This window comes from Rhodnius prolixus, unplaced genomic scaffold (genome assembly GCF_049639745.1).
Source record: "Rhodnius prolixus isolate KJV_2025 unplaced genomic scaffold, Rpr scaffold_2, whole genome shotgun sequence".
Lineage (NCBI taxonomy): Eukaryota > Metazoa > Arthropoda > Insecta > Hemiptera > Reduviidae > Rhodnius > Rhodnius prolixus.
Window position 1 is genome coordinate 32,717,595 of NW_027411592.1, and position 26,565 is coordinate 32,744,159.

Sequence of the window (26,565 nt, forward strand, 5' to 3'; positions counted from 1 at the left end):
TTTAGAACTAGAATAAAAGCTGAAAAGTGGAGAGCAAGAAGAATAGGAGGAAAGAGCGGAGGGTAAAGGTAAGCAGAGGATCTATTGATCTGTCACGTGGCCTGCCAGCTAACACTGCATTGCTACCCGCACTTACTGCGCCTGCGTCTTACCCCACTCACAGACAACCAACAAGCGCGCCTAAAAACTTCACCTCGCACGGCTCAATTAGGTATTTACTAGAAGAAGTGTAATCAACCTGTTCAGCCTTACCAATGATGTATGATGAACACGCAAAGGACTGAGAAATTTGATGATGGTTGGATTGAAAATTTGACGGAAGGAACAAACTTGCCTTGTTTTATTGTGTTTCTTTTACCATTAGAAGAAGATCTTGGAGAGTGAGCATATTTGCGAATTTGAATTTTGACACTATCCTCTGTTTTGAGGTCTCTAGAATCCCTAAAAGTGGTGTTTACAAACAGGTTTTCATGTGTTTGAATCTCTATATGGGTCTGATCGGCCTAACTAAAAGAAAAGAAAAAGGAAAATCGGAGATAGATGAGATTCGATGTTTCGAATCAAGGCCACCATGTGACCAGGAACCGCCTCTTCATGGATTTCAATAGATTTCAATTTCTTGGAGCTTTTCACCAAAATATGCTAAAAGATTTATCTTAACCTTGTGAGCTCATTTCAACCACATTTAGAACGTTTATTTGTCAAAGTTTAATAGCTTCTCAAGACAGTTCTAGGAGGAAGGTTGGTCAACTTCTCTGTAAATGTCTTGAAATATAATCAACGGCTTCACTATCGGTGTAATATTAGTTTGAAGTTCAAAATAATGTTTACTTTATTACCGCCTATATTATTAGACACCGTTTTTTTTTTTTGGCCATCTTCAGCTGTACGTATATAATTCTTGGAGGCGCCACGATAGCCGAGCGGGTTAAGAGGCGAGACCTGCGAAGCTAATATGTATTGTGGTACTGGGTTCGATACCCGGTCTTTGGCCTTGGATTTTATTTAATGGTTAATAAAAGAAATTTACAGTAAAGTATGTTTGCTAATTGTCTTCGTCCACGGCACCTAATTGGTAGTTGGACGTTAAGCCCCGCCTGAAAAAATAGGCATTACTTTGCTTTACTTTTTTATAATTCTTGCTTGTACTGTGCTCTTTTAAAAGGTTATATTATCTTCTATGTCTAGCTTTTGTTGATGTATACAGGGTGAACTAGTTAACAAAAGTCCATAGGCCTACTGTGTGTAGTACATCTAAAGTGGAGTTCAATGACTTATTGGCCAACATCATATTTTCCACTGTTCTTGAGTGACGTCACTTTACGTTTTTTTCTAAAATCAATACTTTTTTGCAATAAAAATGTTATTACTCAGAAAGTTTTAGTCCGAATTCGATTCTGATGACACGGTTAGAAATTGACACCATTTCGAAGCATAAGTCGTTCTCCAACCAGCCTTAATCTTCCTCCGAATGCGGGAAAAATAAAAGTAATCGAAATTTTTAAGAAAACTCATTAGGCCCTTACGTGATCATTATCAGACCTAGGAACTTTTTATTTAAATTTCCTTGCCTAATGGGCTTTCTAATGGTATATCATTTTCCAGGATTCCTTTTATCTTCTTATGAGAAGTTACGTTTGTTTTACAAGAAAACGTGTTCACGAGCACTCAACAGTGTTAGTTTTTCAAGTTGTTTAATTTATTAGATGGACTAGTAGTCAGTTTTTAAGTAGATTTCTTAAAATAAGGAAGTCAAAGGTTATAAATTGCACTTTAAACATTTACTTCTGATCTCTCTCTGAAATATTTGAGAAAATGTTAGGAAATATTTTAAACAAGTACTATTTTTATAAACAAAAATTCATATAGTTTGTATTTACTCCAAATTACAATTTCACACATAACTGCACTGTTGAAAAAGATAAGAATGTGAATAAGCCCTTAACAACCCTTTGAACCCATTAACAGATAATCCTTATTTCGGAATCTGGAATTAACCAATACAACTAGGTGTCTCACAAATAAACTTCCCTTATCTGTTAGACTTGGTTTCAAAATTTTCTATTGTACCGTACCATATTTGAAACTAAGCAAATTAACCATCGATTATAAAAATAGCACTTGTTTAAAATATATTTCCTAACATTTTCTCAAATATTTCAGTGAAATCAGAAGTAAATGTTAAAATTGCAATTTGTAACCTTTGACTTCCTTATTTTAAGACAATCTGCTTTAAAATTGACTATTGGTCCATCCAAAAGAGTTTTCAATGAATTAAACAACTTGATAAACTAACACTGTTGAGTGTTCGTGAACACTTTTTTTGCAAAACAAAGTAATTTCTAAGTAACAAAGTAATACGAAGATAAAAGGAATCCTGGAAAATGATATACCGTTTGAAAGCCCATTCGGCAAGGAAACTTTTATAAAAAAGTGCCAGCACCTAAGTCGGATAATGATTACATAAGGGCCTAATGAGTTTTCTTAAAAATTTCGATTACTTTCATTTTACCAGTATTCGGAGGGAGTTTGTGGCTGTTTGGAGAATGACTTTTGCTTCGAAATGGTGTTAATTTTTAGAAAATTTGTCTGTCTTTCTAACCGTGTCATCAGAACAGAATTCGGACTAAAACTTTCTGAGTAATGATGGTTTTGGTTTTTTCGACCGTTGTTGATAGATGATTTTTGGGGAATATCGAGGTGCGGTCATCGATAAAAACAACTTTTTTGCTTTATACTAACGTTTCGGTAATTTACATAGTAAGTCTTTCCAAATTATATTTATATTATATTTATCTATCTATTTTATTTTATGTATTGGAAATATTTTTTATTTTTTTGGTTTTCAATTTTATCGACATTAGTGTCATATTCCTTTTGTACAGACCCTGAAGAAGGTAGTAAAAATTACCGAAACGTTGGTACAAAGCAAAAAAGTTGTTTTTATTGATGACCGCACCTCGATATTCCCCAAAAATCATTTCTGAGTAATAACATTTTTATTGCAAAAAAGTAATCATTTTAGAAAAAAAAAATTAAAGTGACGTCACTCAAGAATAGTGGAGAATATGAAGTTGGCCAATACGTCATTGAACTCCACTTTAGATGTACTACACACAGTAGGCTTATGGACATTAGTTACTGGTTCACCCTGTATAGTAGTCAATGATATTTGCATTAATTATACAGGTGCATATTCTTTCCTATCTAAAGAATACAAATTAAGTGCACAAAACTGGACTCTGTGCCTGAGTTCCATCCTGCCAAGTAAATCTATATTTCTTAAATATGCAGAATTACTTTAAGCTATTATAATTCAAATTAATATTATTGTTTTAAAATAAAAGTATTCTTATTTTTAATAAATTGCTTATTCTTTGATAGATAAATACTTAGCGTTTTCTTTCTTTAACAGGGAAAGGAGTAGCTGAGTGGTACAGCACTTGTCTACAATGCCGGAAGTCCCTGGAGCGATCCTTGTCATCGCCGAGGACTTTTCTGGGGATTTTTGGACCTTTTCACAACCCCCCGGCCAAAAAGGGTTCCAGTATGCCAGAAATGTTGACTGGGCTAAGTTGGGCAACCGGGCGTAAAGCGGTCCCTTTTTCCATTCAGTGTGGCCCGTTGGTCAAGCGAAAATTGGGAGCTGTACCTCCTGGCTAGTTCTACGACTGCAAGGTAGACACAGGTCGTTGTGATTATTTCTTAATTTTTGTTATTTTGAATTATTCTGCAAATTAAATTGCGTAAGATAAAAAGTATAAATAGTGAGGTTTATAATAAAAATCAAGAAATTTTTCTTATAATGGGGTTTGCAGAAAAAATAATCATTTTTTTTTATTTGAAAATAACCATTTTTTAATAAACTTAATTATTTTCTTTATTAAAGATCACAATGTAGCCCACTGGGATTGATATTGTAAGCCATTTTTCTGTATTGAAGTGCCACAGATACCATTTCTTTGAGGGCAATCCAAACCCTCTAAAAAAATTTTCAACTTCTTTAAAAACTTTACACAGCCACTTAACTTCTATGGTCATATTGCCTTGTTCGGTACCTTTCCTAAACTTATTAATTTTTTTTTTTTTAAGCGCTATAAATGGTTGAAAAACTGAGCTTGCGGTTTCACGTAACAATAGCGGGGATTTTTATTAAGGGGAAACTGGTTTCTCACGTACCAATATGGGAGGTGGTTTGGTATCCGGCGCTTGGTGAAAGTATGCACTCTATCTGGCCTGCATTGCTTTGTGCAACAGGACCAATCCTGTATTCCAATAATAACATAGAAACGTCGAATGCTTAGCTCACGTTTGGAGATTTGTTTGCAGAGACGGAGGGTTTTATTTAATGGTAACAAGTTATCCGAACTAGGAATTACGCGAGGTACTTGGGATGCAGGGTGGTAGATGTAGATAAAGCCAGAAAATATCCATAATAAGCTCGAGCGAACGTTTAGCATATTCAGAAAATTTTCATCGAAACAACCAGCTGGACAGTTAGCAACTTAAGTTGAGTTAAGTAAACTTTAAAAACTTGAGTGTGACAGAAATATGTTGTACAACAAACGGACGGGGCTCACTGACAGAACAGTCCAACCCAATCGACGTGACGTTCTGCTGCTTGATAAGGGCTGGAGGAAAATTGTGAAGGTAGCAATTGCTGTTTCCAGCGCTCTCTATCTCATTAGTTTTCTGGGGGGAAAAAGGAAAAAAAATCAAGCTGAATTAGAGTTCGAGATAGAGAGGCTGTAGAGACTGTCCGAATAGTGCTACAGTGTATTCCTACATCTGCCATAGTTCCATTGGAACTGCACACCAGTACAGCAGATCTGGAATTGGACCGTAATATTTACATCCAACTGCCAAAGTGGTAATTTGAACTCGTGCCGTAAATTTCTAGATAATCCAAAATAAAGTGCTTGGCTATATTCATGTACTTTATTGTTCTTAGATTCCGGAATGTTTGAAATTAAGAATGAAAAAATAATAAGGTATATTTAGTTTGGTTATTATGAATAACAATAATGTTGTTTTATTTAAATTTAATGCCTTCAAATACTTCAATTTCTTTTCTAACTCCTTAACAAAAACTTACAGTTTTAAAAGTTAAGTATAAGGGTTGATTAAACGCCAAAAGGTACACAAATCAGCAGTTCCCAACATTTCATTAATACTTCATTGATATAATTTAAGTAATTTTACTGCATTAACTTTTCCTTCACATTTTTTAGAATTTATTAGATGTCACAGACCCTTATGCTGGCCATTTTCGTCTACAAAATATTTACTCAAGTAGCACACCATTTAACTTAGATTGACTGTAATATCTATTTATCTATAATAATCAAACTATTAATCACAGGTGAAAAAGAAAACGTTATAAAAAATATAAAAAAAATAAGAGGCTAAAAAATTCATAAACTTTTTTTACATCAATGATTTTATGCATTTATTTTTATTTTTAAATAAAAATCATTGGTTTAAGTTCATTCTTCGATTAAAGTAATTGTTATTTTATGTTGTAGTCAAACGTTTGTAATAATAAGTAATAAATAATCTGGCTTTATCGCAAATAATATAGTTTTCTTCAATTACATTCTCAATCTAGGTGTTCTTCCCACAATGTTATATATATGTAATATAAAATAAAGAAAATAAAGATATGCATATTTTTAGGACAGCTAATTATTCCAGTATTTTACCATAAGTAAAATTAGGGGGACTAAATTAAATTACAATTGAGAAATGAGTAAATATTGTTGAATAATCTACTTGTTATTAAATGTATGTTATTTGTGCTCACGAATATTTCGGTAAGACGAATTTAAGACTGAAATATTGTTTTGAATCCTCCGTGATTGAAATTTAAAAAGTGGCCGACTCTAACTTTGTTTTTTTCTACTTTAACATGCATGTATATGTGACTACTCAGAATAATTCATCACTCATTTTATCATAATTATAATAAAAAAATATTATGAATGAACTGGCCAGCATAAGGGTCTGTGACATCTAATAAATTCTAAAAAATGTGAAGGAAAAGTTAATGCAGTAAAATTACTTAAATTATATCAATGAAGTATTAATGAAATGTTGGGAACTGCTGATTTGTGTACCTTTTGGCGTTTAATCAACCCTTATACTTAACTTTTAAAACTGTAAGTTTTTGTTAAGGAGATTTTTGTACCTTTTGGATAGATTTTCCTTTTTGTCTATTTGCAAAGTTACGTCTGCTTTACAGATTTTTTAAAATTTGGAATAAGCTATTCTATCATTATAACCTGATAAGGTGTTAAATCGGAACCGTAACTACCACTGGAGAGATCTTTTTAAAGAATGATTATAGTTGCGGTCCCCAAACCATCCTCAATAACCATTTTTTTGAGAAAGCGTTTTGAATAACATAGGAAGGTATTTGTACGTAAATAGCAAAATTAAACTGCGATTTCAGTACTTCCTTTTAAGAGGAGCAAGAAAAATAAACTGCGATTACAGTACTTCTCCCTAAAAGGCAAAGATTTTGAATCGAACGACAATTCATTCATAATGTAAATAGGTTCACCCATTGATAATTTTAACGATTGCAGTACTTCCTCTTAGTAGGTGTAAGAGCATGATGGCACATCACAGCCACGTAGAGGAGCTTTAATTACTGCTTCGTGCTAAATTTTATCAAAATCGGACTAAGCGTTATAGAAATATTGGTAATAATAGATTTAGAAAGGGCTTTACTTGGGTGGGGCAAACTCCCCTCCTTATAAGGCACAGCGTCGAGACTTTTAAAGTACAAATCTGTACAAAATTTCGATTCGAATGACACTTCATTCATGAAAATCGGTTCACGCCTCGATAATTTGAAATGATTGCTATACTTCCTCTTAACAAGTGTAAGAGCAGATCGTCGCTTTAATGTTAGGTAGGGGAGCCCTAACCCTATCATCCTACCAAATTTTATCAAAATCGGGCCAAGATTTACAGAGTAATTAGTAATAATAATTTTGGAGGGGGCCTTACATAAAGGGGGCTAACTCCTCTCCCATTCGATGTACAGCGTCGAGACCCCCAAAAGGCACATCTACATAGAATTCCGAATCAAATGACACCTCATTCATGAAAATCGGTTCGCGCGTTTAGGCGCTACGCAGTTTACAAAAAAGGTAACAACAACAACAACAACAACAACAACAACAACAACAACAACAACAAGAAGAAGAACAAGAACATTTTTTGAAAAAGCCGTTTTTGCTCATTTTCAGCAACTTTTTTCTCGAAACCTATTAGATCTGGGTGGTTGCAAAAAAATTACAGTTATAAAGGAGGATTTGCCCTATATTATAAAGAAAATTTGGGAATTTTATCTTTTATAGAAAAATAGAAAAAAATTGTCAAAGTTGGGTGTTTTTCAACGTTACACTTTTTCGTGCAGTTTTTGATGGTCAACCCTTATACAACTGTCCTACCGGACAGTTTTAATCTGCCAAGAGGTATGTGACCAAACGCTCAAGAAAAAACTAGAGGCAATGGTGGAAGAAGCTGGAGATTTGTAGGAAAGTTGTTGAAGCACCCTCCAATTAAAGGCCAGCGGAATTAATGCTTAGCAGGCTTATCAAAACCAGAATTGACTAGGGGTGCGTTCCACTTGGCGACCACAACGACCACGACCACGACCGCGATTTTGGCCGTTCCACTTGCTTGTGAGCGTTGCGATCGAAAACCCAAGTGGAACGGACTGTGGGCGTTTTAACCGTTCATGTAAACATTGCATATGGCGGCCTCGAAAATAAGTTAGAAGCTTGAAGAGGTTATTTTTTAATTTAAACCCCATTTATAAGCAGTTATAATAAACTTTATTAATTATTGGTAAAGTTGACTTATATTAAAAGAATATATATAATTCAAATTTTTATATTACATTTTAGTGGAATATTTATAAAATTTACGTTTAAATAAAATTAAAATGTCTTTTGTGGCAACAGTTGGATATTTATTAATAATGCTTTAGAAAGTTCTTTATCTAGTTCCGATTAGAGTGGAATGTAATTTTACAAAATCGCAATGATAAAAAGCGAAAACTTAGGCCACGTATTATTAGCTATCAGAGTAATTGATCTTTATTCAAATGAAGAATTTAAAAGTTATTTCAGGTAAATGATTTTGTGTTATTCAGTGATTTAGTGTGTAAAGGGATAAGTAATTATTTATTTATTTATTTTTTGTAGACTTTCGAGAAACACATTCTATTATTTACATGAAATAATACTTTCATTTACATGAGATAATTTTTTCGGTCGCCATATTTTGTTTTAAAAATTGCGCCAACTCTGAACGCCCACTTCGACCCAGCTCTATAGATGGGGCGTTGTGGGCGAAAATAGTGACGTCATTAGTGACATTTTCGCCACGACCACAACGACCGCGGTCGCTAAGTGGAACGCCTGAAAGCAGGTTTTGGTCGTTGTGGTCGCCAAGTGGAACGCACCCTAGGTGGAGAGATTTGGTTGATATGGATAACGAGAAGGAAGGCGGACTGGACCATTCGGAAGTATTACTCCCTCACCGTTCCTGAACTAGTTTTGGCGTGGCGTTTTACACTCGTACTTTATCGGATTTGTGGGCAAGGTCGGTGTGAGCTCCGTCGACAGGTTCGGGTCTCGTCCGGAGTCGATTATAAGATCTCTTAGTGTTTTTTCACGTACCTCTCACTGGTAGCTGGTTGGTACCCACATTGGGCCTTGAGGTTTAGGAGTTAACTTTTCACTTTGGGCTCATGCTCGATTCATTCTGTAGCGTTTATGAGTCGAATGAGGTATATACACTATCTGATGATCGATTGTTTAGGGATTGAGGAGGCTTGGTTTGGTGGAGGAGTTTAGGATTTGAGGAAGTATAGGATCTTTGGTAGGAATAAGTTGAAGGTGCAGCAGCTCCTGTTTTTTGTGTTATTTTTTCTTTTTCTTTTTTAGGCAACTTTGTAGGCCCAGAGTGGCTTTAATAGCAAAGGGTTTCCCTTCACCCTTACCGAATAATAATAATAATACTCAGGGAAGGGATTAGTACATTGGATTCCCGCGGAGATCCCGGGGTTCTAATCCAGTTACCGCCCCTTAGATTTTCTCTTCCTAGGATTTTTTTAAAGCTCACTGTCCGGTGTTGTTAGTAACGAGAGAATGTTGTCCGGAGACCAACAGGGCACTGAGAAAGCTCCAGGAGCCATTGACCAGAGATGTCGATTGCTCCTTAAATTTAAATATAATAATAATGCGCTTGCTTGTCAATTGGATATTTTAAGAGAAGTGGTGGTCATAAACGGCCTGGAACTTAATACGTATTCTTCTTTTTCTTTCCCTCACGATTACGGCTAAATATGTCTTTTAGACCCTGCCAGTTGTGTAGCAAATGCTCGAATACTTTTAACTGGATTCCACTCGGCAACCTCCTGCAAAACCTCAACGTCACATCATGATGGTCGTTTAAAACTTTCTCTGTTTCTGATATCCATCTCTAGTGTTTAAACTCACGCTGGGGATGCCCTGATCGAAGACACTCTCTCATTCTTCTTTCGTTATATACAGAGCACGAATAGTTTCAACGGTATTCTGTTTTTCAAGAAGTAAGAACATTCAAGGCTAATGTTATTTAAGAAAAATGCGATGCTTATTTTGCCAAATTAAAACCATCCAATTCATTTCAGCACTATTCATATCAGCCCAGTTGCTGCTAAAAAAACAAGGTGTGACGTAGTAAACACTTAAGTCTGCCCCTTACTCGAAATAAATTACAAACTTACCTCGAACGTGTCCCTAAAATGAATGTATGGAAACAGAGTGGGTTCTTCTTCAAATATACAGAATTTAGAAGGTTCTATTGTGCATGAGTTCAGTAGACAGCCACGCCCATGTAATTTTTAAAACAACTAGATTACCCAGAATCCCTATCACACTTTTCTAGAAATTTAAAATAAAAGCGAGAATAATATACTAGTGCATTCTCCTTGACAAAAACTTTTAGTAAAAAAAAGTTAAATATGTGGGTCGATTACAACGACCAAAGCTTCAAAAATCTGCAATCTAATCTAATATTTTATTCATATTTTCTTTCGTTTTGTGTAAATTACTATAGATTCTAATATTATTCTCCGCCTTTCAAAACTTATTTTTTTCATATTATTGGGTGTTTTCTAATACTTGGCCGTTATTCATTTTTGAACAATGTTTCTTGAATTGATACAATGTATGAAAAATTTATAAAATTCTATTGTACTTTTGTAAATTTAATAATAGCAAGTGATATCAATTAAGTAATTGGACTGCATTACATTTCCATTACATTTTTTTAGAATTAATTTAATAGATTTGACAAATAATGTTTATTAAAAATATGCACGAGGTCTGTAAATTAAGTAATGAGACTGATTTTTTAAATTTTTTTATTCAAAAAGATTACAATTCTATATTGTCACCTTCAAAATAACTTCCTTCTGAAGCCACACAGCGCTGGAGACGTTTCTTCCACTCCTCATAGCAGTGCTCGAACTTCGATACTGGAATAGCCTTCAGCTGGTCGGTTACAGCCGTTTGAATGTTTTCAACTGTCCCAAAATGAGTTCCCTTGAGGTGATTTTTCAACTTCGGGAAGAGAAAAAAGTCACAAGGACTCAAGTCAGGCGAATAAGGAGGCTGAGGAGCCACAGGAATGTTTTTACTGGCCAAAAAACTCGTTTATTGAAATTGCTGTGTGACAAGGAGCATTATCGTGATGCAACACCCACTTGTTATTGATGTTTGGTTTCACACGAATGACCCTTTTTCGAAGTTTTTTAAGAACCTCTCGGTAAAAGTGTTGATTGACCGTTTGACCTTGAGGTAGAAACTCTGTGTGGACGATTCCGTGGATATCGAAAAAACAAATCAGCAAATTTTTTGGGACTTGGAGAGGTTGAAGTGTGCCACTCCATGCTCTGGCGCTTGGTTTCTGGGTCGTACACAAATCCACCTGACTTGAGTCCTTGTGACTTTTTTCTCTTCCCGAAGTTGAAAAATCACCTCAAGGGAACTCATTTTGGGACAGTCGAAATCATTCAAACGGCTGTAACCGACCAGCTGAAGGCTATTCCAGTATCGGAGTTCGAGCATTGCTATGAGGAGTGGAAGAAACGTCTCCAGCGCTGTGTGGCTTCAGAAGGAAGTTATTTTGAAGGTGACAATATAGAATAGTAATTCTTTTTGAATAAAAAAATTTTTAAAAATCAGTCTCATTACTTAATTTAAAGACCTCGTACAATAAAGAAACACATGAAGTGCCACTGAACAATACATTATAACCTTTCTTAGCAGTAGTAAGCGGAAAGTTTTAGATGTGAAGGATAAAGAATGCAGGGAAAAAGGAAGGAAAAACCTGGATTGGAAAAAAGTCAGAGAAGGATGTATTTTAGTCGTTTGTGTCTTTAGGGAATAGAAGGATTGTAAGAGGCTATGTCGCGGGAGAATGGATTAGGGTGACAGTCTAGAATGGAAAGGAGTTTCAGCAGACGATTTTGGATATAGGAATGTATGGGGACAATGGGTGCAGACTTGTGGAGTGAATCAATTCTAGTGCGTCGAGGAGAGTCTGTCGCAAGTCTGAGAAATTTGTTCTTGATGTTACTACTACAAGTCAAGCTCCAGGAGGAGCAGGCGTAGAGTAACATCAGTCTGATGTCCACTTTGTAAAGGAGAAGTTTTTGGGCACAGTCATTTTCGTGTCAAGTGAGAGTAAAGGAAATAGTAGTCGTGTAGTCAGTTTACCTGAGTTTACTTGGTCCTGAACATGTGTAGCGAAAGTGAGTTTGCTGAACAAAGTTAAGCCTAGGTATTTGATGTGGTGGAATTAATTAAATGTCGTCTTTCTGATGCTAGGAATAAATATTTTTATTCAAAGTTATATTAAAACTTACGTTGTAGTTATTTCAGTAATAATGATTAAAGCCTTTATTCCAAAAGAATTTCAATGACCTATAACTTTATTCCAAATTATTCTACATCTTTAACTTTAATTGTGCGCTTTGTTTTACCAATTCTGAACAGTAAAGTAGTAAAAACAGAAAGTTCAATGGAATATCTAATAGAAATTCTTAACCGGGCTTCATCCACATGTCTAGGCTCCTGGACAGCCGTACCCTTCTTGAAAACTAGGGAAACTTCCACCTAAGCGTTCCCTCAGCTACCACCCTAATTCTATTAATAATATTTCTGACTTTGGAACAGTGCTATTTTGAGATCGTCTAACAAGGAGGTGGATGCAGTCTGGTGTTAATGTCTCCTGATTATCCTAAACGTCTTTCTGCTTTAATTTTTAGGTGTGACATTCTGCTTTATTGGGTTGTAAGCAATGTATAATGCATCAACGGACATTGTAAGTGGTATTTATTTGCACGGCACTTGAAGACAAATGAATTTCACCCCAGTACTTTAAAAGTAAAGTAAATTTGTAAAGTTTTGTTATTTTGTAATAGGCGGTGGTTTAATATTTTTTATTGGTTCCTCAATGCGATATTCACCTTGTACTAAATATAACAGCGCAGAAGGATCTTTTAAGTTTAGACAAAGGTGAAGAACGCTCTAAGAAACTTGTAAAAAAATATTAATTGTCCAATCCAACGCCGATATTTTCGCTGAATTTTGCAAGACAGCAGGCAGAAAAGTGCCTCACTTTTGGTGAGTTAATTTTATTCACATTTGGTATTTAGGTTATACTTATCCTTATTGATATTTGCCATGTAATTAGTGTGATGCAATTACTGAAATAGCACTTTAGTGGAACGCTCAACCACCTCCTAATCTCCGAGTTGTCTCGAAAAAGATTTCGCATAAAAGTTGTAGATCTACTTTAAAAAATTTGTGCACTGATTTTAAAGAGAAGCGTAGGAGCTGTTTTCGATGCAATCTTAAAAATCTTTTTGTTAAAGTGCAACCAATCCTGACCAAAACCTTACTACAGCATCTTCTGATAGTATCTAAGCGAAATATACAAATTTGTAAAATCCACTTTATCGTACAGAGCGGACCTCCAAACGAATTTATAGAATAAGAAAATGTAAACCTACAGTTTAATTAATTACTTTCTAAAATTTAAAATTCGAAATTTTTATTGTTACAGTGCAGGAGGCAGGCCTAGCGCTTTGGTCTTCATCACAGTCTGAGAGCAGTATTTCGTCTATTGCTGTCATGCTGTGACCAACAAATAATGGTGCTTTCGGACTTCTACAATGTGTTAGTGAGTGTGATCAACGGCCATGCTCACCACTACAACTACAACTCAAAATAAAAATCAAATTTGAAAAAAACGACTGACTTTTATTAATAATAAAATTAAAAATGAAAAGTAATAAAACTGCGTATATCCCGATATTCAATAATCGTATAAAATATTTTATTAAATTGGTCTTGCCAAAAGAATGACCTTGTTTTAAGTTTCAGTTTTTCTTTTCTTTTTTTCAATGGACACTGCAATTTATATAAATAAATAAATAAATAATTTTTTTTTCAAGTGATTAGATTATATCATGTGTGCGGTGAATGAGTGTTGCTTTGATGGGTGTAACCCTTAAAATAAATATATAACACTCTTTCCAAGTCACGTGTGCTTCGATAGAAACTTGTTTAGGTTCACACTTTGAACAAATTCTAAGTAATTTACAATAATTATCCAAAAATAAATGCGTTACATAAGAAAAGTGGCGAGGAATATTGAAACAAACTTATCTTTTGTAAATTTACTAAGAAATTTATTTAAATTTTTTGAATAAAGTTGTTTAATTCTAAGAACTTTAAAAATATTTTTTTTAAAGTTGTTCCACTTCTTATTTTTATTTTTTATTTCAATTTTGAAAATTCTAATGCATATTTTTACCCCGTTAGTAAATTATTTTTCAATAAAAAGTAAAATTTTTAAATCTGATCAATTTTAAATGACAAGATAAAAGTTAATTATAATAAACCTTTTTACTATCAATGCAAAGTGTAAACCTATAATAAGATTTCATTCATATTCTTGTTTCTTTAAAATTCTTTCTTAACTAAAAAATTAAAATAAATCTGTTACTAGATAATTAAAAAAAATATATCTGCTTTCCCGAAAAATTTACATTCACACCTGAATTAACTCCTCCGCAGGCTATCTTTTAGATGATAAAATAATAAAAAATAAATTGAAAACTACAGTGTAGCCAACAAAAATCTTATTCAAAGGAAAACAAATAAAAATTAATGCAATATATTATAATTATGATTATTATTATTCATTACTAAGAATTTATACATTCATGAAATGAAAAATGCTAATGAACACAGAGCAAAATTAAATAAAATTTAGCCGAGAGTTATAAACAATCAGTAGTTGCGATTTCTAAAATAACTTTTATTAATTATGATCAACTATAGAAAGAAAAATAATAAAAAAATCCTTTGGCTTTTAGACTGTCATTTAAATTGAAGGAAAAAAAAGTAAACTTCTAAAACAAATTAAAAGAACGTGTTTAGGAGACCCACCAATTATAATCCATGTTAGGAAAAGAAAAATTGTTGAAATAGTAAATGCCTACAAATTTAAATTTTATAACCTTAAATTAATAATGCTATTATTAAATAAATGAATATTTAAAAAATTAATAATATAATAAATATAAGACATAGCCAAGCGTAGTTATTAATATTAGATGGAAAAAAGTGAAAATTTTTTGTAAACTATTAAATTTTGTGCATCAAAATAATTTTCATGAAAGAAAGAAACAGCTATTTTTTTTAGAACGCATAGAAATAAAATAAAAACATGGATTATTTGGTGGAGAATTTTTAAAACAAAAATTAAATACGCTTCTACAGAATAGAAGACTAGGAATAATAATAATAATAATAAAACTATTTAATTGTAATCATAATTCTTTATTCTAGAACAGATAACTTATTCTGAAATCACTAGAAATAGTCATTTTTATTAGATCAGGGGTAAAACAGATTTTTTTCCTACTTGAATTCGAAAAAAAAATTCAAAAAAAGAAAAACTGTAAATAACTAATAATTATCTTTATTGTTATTCTTTAAATCTTAAAGCAGAAAAATAAAAATTATTGAAAAAAAAATAAAAATTTAAATAAATCCAAAAAAAATTATACATATATTACATTTTTTATACTAATGTTAACTCTCCAAAACACTTGGTCCATAGGTAATACAGGTTATTAATAAAATATATAGACTTTTATAATACAAATTTATTATAAGGACTGTTATCCAAGTAATATTTATTAACTAATCATGTTTATTATTTTAAACTCTGCGCTCAATTAGAAATAATTATTCTAATATTTTTTAATTTATATTTATTAAAATTAAAAAAAAAAGAAAAAAAAGTAGCACCTTCTCTTTTTCAATAATAATAATAATAATAATAATAATAATGATAATAATAATATATTATATTAAATTAATAAAAATATTGCACTGTTTTTATATTTCATAATCAACATGTGTCTAGCGATCAGAACGAGGGTTTAGCATTATTTTGTTTTGTGTTATTCTACTCTTGTGTAGTACTGCAAATTAAATCCTGTTGCTTAAAAAAAGCAAAAACAAAAACAAAAATATCAATGTCTATAGAAATAGTAAATTAAAAATTAATTTTAATACGATTTGTTTAAAGTTAATATCTTTTATAGTTAATAGCAGGGGAACCAACATGTCTTAATTTTTTGGTTATGGGCAAGAGATAGTCTGATAGGGAAAAAACAATTCAAACTTTTGCGCCGTACATGACAGGAACCTGAAGTTAACTATTATGCGACTCTAAATTCTGTATAAATGAATATTTAATAAGTCTAAATCTCTGAGGACAAGGCACGCCAATCTCACTGTCTGGCACTCCAAGTCCTGTTAGCAAAGGTATCTCATTTGGATGGATATTCTTCTAACTTACCTTGGACATTTGTTAACCTATCCTGAATACTTTCATAAACCTAAGCTGGATCCGTATTTAATTTTTTTCTTTTAAATATGTATGTTCGGAAGGCCATCTTGGATTTATTGCTAATGGAAACCAAATTGTTCAAATTTTCAGTAAATAAATGAGATATTCGGAGAGTTTAGACTAATCTGATTTAAAACAATGTATTCGACTATTTTTATTTCAAGTGCTGATTTGACGGTCCGTATTTAACTCAATTGCCAAATTATTTTATCTGTTATCAGCTACGATAATAGTCATGAGATTTAGTAGATTTCTTGTGAAATCTAGCACATTTTCATTTACCTAATTAAAGTATGTACTTTAATTAAACAAAGTATGTACTTTGTTTAATTTTGCCAATTAAAAGAACATGACATAAATATTTTAGAAAAATTATTACTTTTTATTTTATTTATTTATTTTAATTTAAGGCGCCTTAACATGTGTCATTGTTACCTGGAGTTTTTTCCAGCGTACAGCTGGCCTCCGAACGTTGTTCTCTAGTTGAAGAAACAATGCTTATCACCGGGAAGTGAGCTGTTAGAAGCTCCTAAGTATAGAAAAATTATTAATATCAGAAGTTATTTTCGTTCAGATGTTTTTCATTAACTAGTTTGGTTATTACCAAATAAATAATACAATGCAACAACATAACTCCAGCGTTCATCTCCTTCTTGACAATCCTTCATGAATTGAAACAAATGTCCAGTTCAACCAAACTAGCACATCAGGAATAACAACAACAAGAAAAAACAGTCCATGATTCGCGAACAAGTAGAATAAAGTGAGAAGCCCTAAACTTAATTATAAACTTGGCTGATTATTATCTATAGGTGTTAGAGCTTACTCTTAAATTAAAAATATTGGCAACAACCGCAATGCGCTTATCCCCAATAGTCAAAATATCTACATACAACGCACTATATATAGGTCTTGAGCACCTGCGTGAAATTTTAATGTTTTTCTGAACACAAAGTTCTAATTCAAATGCATTGGTTAAAAGATTTAATAGCATTTATAATTATAAATAAATTTTCTCAGAGCAACACGATAATGGCTAGTAGAAATCATAGAACTTGTTGGCTCCTATTTTGGCAAAAACTGAAATACATTTTTCTTTTAAAATTAAAATTATAACCCTTGTTCGTCAGTTATTCTCATGTTATTTAATAAATGCAAACATTTAATAAAAGAAGCCTTAATTGTATAATATGTAAAACAATATAAATATATATATATATATGTATATAAATATACATATATATATATACATAAATTAAGTGTAAATTATACATATGCTTTTACATCAAAATTGTTATTAATAAAAGCCAGTAGTGTTAAATTCAAATTAATGATGTACAACATATATATATATATATGTAGGATATATATGTATATGTATAACAGTCCTTATAGCCTGGTTTTTATTTTATTTATTTATTTATTTATTTATTTTTTTACTATAAAATTGAATACAATTGATTGCTTGACGGAGTTTTATCCCATTCCACGTGTGTGCGAAGTGACCAAAAATTCCTGCCATTGTGTGCATGAGCCCGTTCAAAACCTAAATTCTTAGAAAAAAATTCACACAAAAAGTATTTTAAAAAAAAAACACCCTCTTCCCCTTCCCCAAAAAGTCTAAAACAACAAAGTCTGTCGTCCATTGTATGTCAAAAAAAAAAACTCACAAAATAAAAATATATATGATATATAATAAACTTTGGGAAAAAAAAGAAAAGAAAAAGAAAAACAGAGAGAAAGAAATCCATTCTGTAATAATATTACAAATAAGTATCATAAAATAAATGCCAGCTCATTCAACACTCTGTACACTCAAATCACCGCAGAATTTAAGAAACAAAAACTGAAAGAGAATAAAAAAAAATCTAGCCGATATATATATATATTTAAATAAAAAATAAATAAATTATTTACTGTCCTAAACATCAATTATTATCGTTGAATTTAAATGTTCTTATTGTAAAAAATTAAAATAAAATATTAAAAATAAATAAATAATAATATAAATAAATAATTATTACGAAATCATATATATTTTGAGCACTGTTTTAAGTGCTTATTATTTATATTTGGGCTGTGCGAAAGCTTAAAAAACAAAAAAGTGTTTTAATGAAAAAAAAAAAATTGTAGAATTAAAAAAATAAAATAACTAGCTTCTACGCATAGTTGAAGGTAACAAGGGGCTCACCGTGCGATGTGGTGATAGTTCTTAAGTCATTTGAGAGTATCTCTGATACATTAAGCATTAACAAAAAATAAAAACAAAAGGAGTTATAAAATTTAAAAACAAAATATAACGATATATAAGGAATATAACACATTGCATTGCACTAAAGTCTTCCTCAGTATTACATTAAAATAAACAAAAATAAATTGCGCACCTAACATTGTTTTTAAAAAAGAGATGTCTAAACTTTGATTAAAAAAAATAAAAAATATGAAACATTTCTTCCTGAAAAGTAAAAGCAAAAGAGATTAAATAAATATTTTCCCATTAGCTGTATAAAATTTTGATGGAAATAGATTTAACAGAATAAAAATCAAATGAAATAAATAATAAATAAATAAAAAATGCCTTCACGCATTGATAGTACTGAATTATGAGATTGAGCGATACTGCGAAAGTATGAGAAAGGTGAGAGAGAGTATTATATATATAATTGAGCTTTTATAATTATTAGAAGATTAAAAATAAATAAATCGTTTGAATTTAATTTCTTTTCAAGTGTATGCAGTGTGCTGTATTTTTAAGAAGTGGTATATAAATTAAACATTAAAAATAAAAATTTAAATTTAAAACTCTTTATTTTATACGCTTAGTATTTCCAAGAAAAATTAAATTAAAAAAAAAACGATTAATATAGAAAGCTGAGATATTCCTCTTATTTCTAAACAAAATTAAAAAGAAAAATAATCAGGCATTCTAGATTTGAGCATATAAATAGTTCTGAAATTATATAGCAATAGAGTAAAAACAAAATAAATAATTCTATTTCTAGGGTTACTCTTTCTTGATGAGGACATTACCACATCCTTTGAAAAACTTTTTTTAACAAAAAAAAAACTACAATAGAATTAAAATTAATATTAAAAATATATATTATATATAACCTCATTTTCTATAGTGAAAATAAAAAATTTTTAAATGATATAAAAAAAATTATAGGGGCGGTGACATTTTTTGATAAGGCAGTCTCCTCCATTCGTCCTTTGCTTCATCAGATTATTAAAGAATTAGATGAATTATTACATCACGAGTTACCAAGTAGTCGTTCTTATTTATATAATTAAAAAAATGAATAAATTAATTACATAATTATGCAAAAAACATTCCTAGATTGTTATGTACATAATTTTTTTTTTTCATTTTTTCCTTTTCATTCTTTCTGTTTTTAAGAAAATAAACTTTTGAAAATATATGTTAATAGATTGTTGTAAAACAAACAAAAAAAAACTCAAAATATAAAAAAAGTACTATTTAAAATTTCAAGTTATAATTTTTTGTAGGAGTCAGGTTTAGTAATATGGCTTACAGAACACATTATATGCTATGGCTTTAGTGTAATTTTTTAATTTTTTGAAGTTTTCCATTAAAAAAAAAACTTAGTTTTTTTTTTTAATAAACATAAAAGGACGTACTATAAAATAAAAATAAATATTCAGAACCGTTCCAAAAACTTTATATTTGAATGATAGGGAACCATGTTTGTCAACTTTTACATTGTTAGGTACCACCAAGAGGCATAACTTCAGCAAAAACTCTTTTTTATTAACTAAATTTTAATTTGATTATAAGGATAGGATGAGCGGAAATGAATATATTTTTATTTCAAAGTTCTACTGTTTTCTTCTCCTTTTTTTAAATTGAATTTAATATTCATCTGATATTTTATTTTATTTTTTGTTTTGTAGCGTTCGCGTAACGTGAAACGTTTTGGGGGCTAACTCGGTCTTGGGTCAAGAGAAATTGCAGGCTAAACGATGCAAAGGCAACGGTCACTATCACGTTATGGTAGCAAAACGTTTGCTTTATAAAGCGACTAATTATTGCGACCAATTTATACTTAACTCCCTTTGAGCGGAAAGTCAGGTTTCTTTGATTTCTATAAAAGCTCCAAAGTTGTGTTATCCCAAAGGTCGACAGCTTAGTACGAGTTATTATTAGAAGTGACTACGTTGAAAAGCTCAGAATTTACGGGGCCGCAGCTTGCGAACTTTAAGAAATTTGCAGCCAAGCCATAAGTAATTGATTGGCCTTAACCCTTCTTGGGATGTTACGGTAAGCGTTTTGTTTAGTTTTATTGGTGAGATATTAGGCATAAAGCCAATCAGGAGCTAGAGCTGTTTATAGATATAATCAAGGTAACATGGGCAGGGCAGTTAGGAAGGCTAAAGTACACAGTTTTTTCTAAAACGGATTAGCCAACATGTGGCCCCAAGAAGGTCTTCTGCAACAAGTTTTGCTGCAGAAAAGCCTGGCAGAACTTGTTGGAAGATAAGAAACAGAGTTGCAATTCATGTACACACTTTAGCATTAAATTGACCTTTTTTTACCCCTTACCTAAACAAGATTTACTCTGATTAGATGTTTCTATTAGCTGATGTCCCTATTATTTTTCCTAATCATTCTTATTCAAATGTACTGATGAGACTGACAGCTGACTGATCTTCAAGGTAGATCATTGTTTATTAATTCTCTGTCTCTAATAACTTCTTTCCTTCTCAGACTTAAAGAATAAGTATTTTCTCTAAAGTTCACAAAAAAAATAAAAATGCAATTTTCATTAATTATCTTATAAAGAGTTCAAATTTATTTGCCGCTCAGCCTTTATAAAAAATATTAATATATAAATTAAAAATAAACCAATGTTCTTTGCGGGACAATACAAAGTAAGTTACCTATTAGATTGGTTGTGCAAAAGTCAGAGCAATAATAAAGGGATGTGAAAGTAAAATTTAGAAATTTATATTTACATCTGGCTGCCAAGATTATTTGTACAAAAAATAAATAAAAGAAAATAAAATATGGTTCTATAAAAAAACATGTAAGCCAATACATTGTTTTTAGAAACATATATATATATATATATAAATATGTACAGTGCAGTGTAATATATAATTATAAATTTTGTTGAATATATGTATAAAATACTGATTTTAAATATTTGATGATTTCAACTTTATTTATTTACTTATTTTTGGAATTGTTGAATGTCATCATTAATATAGAAATTTTTTGCATTATATTGTTGATCTTTGAGAAATTCATGTTGGTGATGTTAATAATATTTGGGAGAAAAAGGCAGATAAGTTAATATTATAAATATATCCATTTTCACAAACACCGCTTTATCTCCTTCCTGTGAAGAAGATCATTTAATTAAATAAATAGCATGCCTTATAAAAATTATACTTCATTTCTTTAATTTTTCATTTTATTATGCTATAGCTCTTATATTATTACTATTTTGTTTCAGTTTTTTAGTTATTTATGAGATATTAAAAGAAAAAAAAAGGTTTTAAATAATCAATTTTATTTCCATCACCAATTTAATTTGCATATTTTTTTTTTACAAAATTTTAATAACATTGTTAATATTTTTATACATTTAGATTATGCAATCTTTGTTTTTTAGATTTACAATTAAGTCAATTAGATGGTATTACTCAAATTTTTAAAATTTAAGAAAACAGTGATAATTTTCAAAAAAAAAAAAGAAAAAGAAAACTATATTTACAGCCTCTTGTACTGTGTATATACAACAATGTAAATATGACACCATTGTTTGTTTACACCTATGTTCATTGTTGACCATTGAAATATGAAGAGAACAGTTAAGTCACGATAAAAATTTATAGTTTATTATCCCATTTTTACTATTTAAACTATTCATCAGTAAGTTTTTGTATGTTAAATTAAAATACACAAAAAACACAAAGACACCACACTACCATGATACCATCAAAATGCACTTAAATTTTTTAAAAAATTTAAGTAAGCTAAATAAATTTTTTTAATCAAATTTTTTCTACATTATTTTTTAAATACATTTTATACTGAATTTCACCTAAACTTTCTTTAAGATTGAGAAATTGCATCAGAGAAAAATAAATTGAATTAACAATTTGCTTGTAAAGTACTAAGTGATCTTACACAAAATTTCGAAGTTTTTCATTACAGTAAAGGCAATGAATAAAAATAATTCTGTTTTTTTTAATTGAAGGTAACTGCTAAAACATTCCAAATGGACGGAATTGGAAATTACGTGTTATCTAAATGCTGGTAATTGTATACATTCTTGAAGTGTAGCAAACGTGGCACCCAAAAAACTTGAAAACATAAGTTAATTTGCAAGATGTTTTTTAATGGCGATCCCTATTTTCTTCTAATGATTTCTACTGTTCAAGCAATGTATTTTAGGTTTCCCAATGATTAGTTTGCAGGAGCTCATATTATTTAAAACGAAACATTTATCCAAATAATTGTAAATTAATTGTTCATCTGGTCTAATAGTAAGAATGGCATTAGGACGGTGACTTAATGTTAGTCTAAAAGTTGCGCCTTTAATTTTGTTGAGATGAGTTACGCAATTTTTTAAGACCGTTTTAAGAAAAACTTGAACTCAGTTAAATCTGATGGGCAGTGGCTGAAACCTTGTCAGCTTAATTAACAACCTGGAAAACTACAGTGTCTCGTCTAGTTAGCTATCAAACTAAATGTTGTATGCATTCCCAGGCTACAAACTCGCTTTTACAAACCCCTTCTCAAACTCCTCAGCAACTGGGAAGCTGGTGCATTCGGCACTGACTTGAACCTAAACTCCTAAACCTAAATCATCTAAACTCTCCGGAAAACTCCCAAAAAAAGAGAGAAGATCTCTTCAATTACCCTGCTAAGCTCATGTTATCTAAGGAAAGCTGTTTACTCCAAGCGGGGCGCTCGGTACCTCAGAAGCTCCATTTACAGCTCATCCACCCCCTGCAACATCCTTAAATCATTTGAATTCGGCAAGGGAAGTGCTAATAAAAGAGGAGAGCCAGACTAGATTATCTTGCTCCCTAGCGCCATATGCTCCCTTCCATCCCCCAAACATCTCCAGATATTCGCGAATTAGCTCTCTTTGTCTACCTCTCAGCTGATGGGGAGTTGTGAGATTGAGAGTTATCTAATTTTGCCAATGAAGTAAGACCCCCAAACAGTTTGTATTGGTCTGCACCTAGGAGCAGTTGCCCTCAGGGCACGAAGAAGAGATAGAGAACGGATTTAGCCCGCGAAGGTTTGCTTACTCAAAGCATATTAGAAAGTGATTTTAGCATCTTTACGCCTCGTCGAAATAGTCACTTTTCCTACCGTGAGGAAGCAACAAAAGAAGTTGTTTATTTTTTTATTGAAGATATTTATGCAGAGAACAGAAATCGTACTGCCTCTGACGGAGGAATGAAACGAATTGGAAAAAAATGTTCAATTGATTTGCGGCATTGTTGAGTTCATTTGAAAACAAAAATCAATATTTTTTAACGACGTTTCAAAATACTAATTTCGATTTTCAGAGCTTTATAATTTTATAGATTGGTTCATCAAATGGAGTAAATGCATACTTTTGGAAAATTTGCTTAATAATTACATAATTAATAATAATAGCTGCCCTTAGATTTCTCATTCTATGAGCTTTTTACAACTCACAATCCAGTGATAGACAATGTTGCCATGCCGGCAGTGCACCAAAAAAGGTTTTGAACCTATGTTCACAGATGCTAGCTAATGCGTTAAATGTTTCCACTTTTATTTACCCAAAATTTTATTTTGTACTTGTTTCATTACTTAAAAAAGTAATCTATTTTCTCTTTATAAGTTTAAATTCAACGCGAAATTTTTAGATAATCGTATAAACTGCTCGTAAATAGTTCTGAACTCATTCTTCGACGTTACAAGTCAACCTGCTGACACAGTAATGTAGCTCGATGAATTGTGGTGACATCTATATTCCCTTTCCCTTCGGTTAAAAGATAAATTAGAAATATTATTTTTTTAAAAAACTTAAAAAATCCGTTTTCTACATAATTATTAAAAGTGATTTCTAAAACATGCGTATACAATTATATTCTTTTTAATTCAAGGAGCGTTCAAATCTCAATATCCGTTCAATATTTATCTTTATATTGTGTTTCAGTAATCCATTAGCCGAACCCTTTGTAAATTGTTAAAACCCTAAAGGTAAAATTTATATTTTTGAAACAATACTAGAAAATATTGTTTTGTATTCCTAGACAAGTCTCAACAAAATTAATTATGCGTATACAAATTATAACTCTTAAGATATTTTGTTGTACAGAATCTTCCTCGCATCTTTAGAATAAACCTAAAACAAATTTTCTTAACTATACCTTAAAAAAAAAAAAAAAAAATGGATGAGCTCATAAACACAGAATGGGAATCGTACTTACATTTCTAAGAATATTGTGTGGCTAACAGTTTGCAGGCGATAAGGGCGTCTCACCATAAACCAAGCTCACAGATTCTCAAAAACCTTGAAAATTATTTTCGAGGATATTATTTCAAGTAAAGTTTATAGTTAATATATGTTTATCATTTCAAGTTTAAAGAAAATTGGTACAATTGAGAAAATAAATAAGTACATATTGAGAAAATTCCAATAAATCTATTGCGTAATATCGCGTTCCTGGATAACCGATATAACTCAGACTTCATTGATGTTATATAGGTATGACGCTAAGTAACTTTATCTGCAAGTATACTAGCTTATCATATCACTTTTCCGAGAACTCATCGAAGTATCCATTTTCTCGGTGATCGTTCCAAATAGAGTGATTAGCATTTAAGAGGATGAATGGTATACGAAGTTTATGGGAAAGCTTTGGAACTGTTTTCGAGAAAGTCATGAAAAACTGTCAAATCAATGCGAGAAAGGGACGGAAAAAACACAAAGCAAACAAAGAGCGTGTTAACATGCATGAAGTAACTGAAATGCCACGCCACGCCACTGACTAGACTTACACACTGAATCCATAGAAAGACTAAAAAGATCTTATAAATTGCAATGTGTTCTTAGAAATTTATTGCTTTTTTTCAAGCTCTAAATCAATTTTCTAGCTCACTTTTCTCCTCTATATTCTTAAATTTTTGCTCCACCTAAATTTTGGAAATGATTAAATGATAAATGAAAAAGACGCAGAGATATCGTTTCTGAGCCCCGCTTGCCCATAAAAACTTCTTTTCCGGCGTTTGTAACGAGAAAAAAACTGTCTGATAACGGGCTGAGCAAAGAAAAGGCGCCGACCTCAGATGCACTTTAATTAAACAAAATTATAACTGTGTATCAACCATGATTTTATTGCTTGCAATCAAAAGTGTAGGTACATATTGATGAAGATTGGGTCGGTTTGATTATCAATGTTTCCACATGTGCTTTAAAATAATAATAAAAGTAAGCTCTAAGTGCAAATTAAGTCTAGAATGATAGCCTAAAGTTTTTTAAAATAATTCTAGAATAATAGCTTAATGCTTTCTAAAAACTTAGGAAAAATTAAAGCTTGATCGTCACTTTTATGTACGAAAATTCTTCAGCCAGAAATTAAGGAAGTTAGTAATAAAATTAGTTAGCATTAAAATTTAACTTATGATTTCGAGGTAAGTGAATGCCACTTTGATGCAACACCTAATATACAATATTTTTTTATTTGCGTGCGAAATACTGAATACAAATATTTTTTAACAAAAAAAAAATGGAGGAAAAAAGGTATATAATAACTTTTATCTATTTCCATTAAAACTTTTTACATTAGGATTGTGTGATTTTAGGAGAAATTCAATCCTTCGTCAAAGCTAGTGAATTTACGTTCCCTATCTAGTTCCACGTAAATTCTTAGAAGAATAAAATGTATAATAAAAATAATAAAGTCAACAAAAAAGAAAGGTGAATGAAATCAAACTATTTAAAGTAAAATTTCTAGGATTTATGGAACAATTTTTTTTGCCCCAGCTAGTTTTTGCAAAAGAAGAAAGTTAAAAAAAAAAAAAAAAAAAAAATTATGGCGGCCAGATAAGTTAATAGAAATTTATTTTGTGATAACTTTTATTTTCAATTTTATTTTTTTGGACTAATCAAAGCCACAGCATATAACAAAATGCCAAAGTAAATAGTACGTTGTAAAAAAAAAAAGAAAAAAAAGAAATACGATTCACGTGATTTTCTTTTATATAGTTAGGGTATAAAATTAATAATTTATTTACTTTCTTGTGCCGTCCAGTGGAAATCTAGAGTAAGTATATATAAATACTCCATCAAATATCTGTGTCCCCATCTTTTTACACTTATTTCTCTATTTTATGTTAAGTGGTAATGTCCTTCCTTGATAATATGTGCAACACCAAATTACTAAAGAGTGACACATGCCTTATTTAACATAGATTTAATAAATAGAGCAAACTTTGGAATAAAATGCCTATAAAATTATAATACAATGATTAAACTTAATAAATATAATTAATTATAATTTCTAATAGTTTTTTTGGGTCCAGTTTTTATGGGTAAATAAAATTTT

At 31.1% G+C, this 26,565-nt stretch overlaps 1 protein-coding gene across 13 annotated transcripts in view; it reads left to right on the forward strand.

Annotated features, from left to right (window-relative positions):
- The window catches only part of Sh (Potassium voltage-gated channel protein Shaker), an 820,486-nt gene extending 802,270 nt beyond the window's left edge, over positions 1–18,216 (forward strand). For 8 of the 13 annotated variants that reach the window (XR_012455547.1, XM_074118980.1, XM_074118978.1 and 5 more), the window contains one exon: positions 13,135–18,216. The gene's annotated coding sequence lies outside the window, so the exon portion shown is untranslated. Of the gene's footprint in view, positions 1–3,415; positions 3,692–13,134 lie in introns of all 13 variants that reach the window. The other 5 variants (XR_012455549.1, XR_012455548.1, XR_012455542.1 and 2 more) reach the window with 3 other exon arrangements.
- The last annotated feature ends 8,349 nt before the right edge of the window (positions 18,217–26,565 follow it).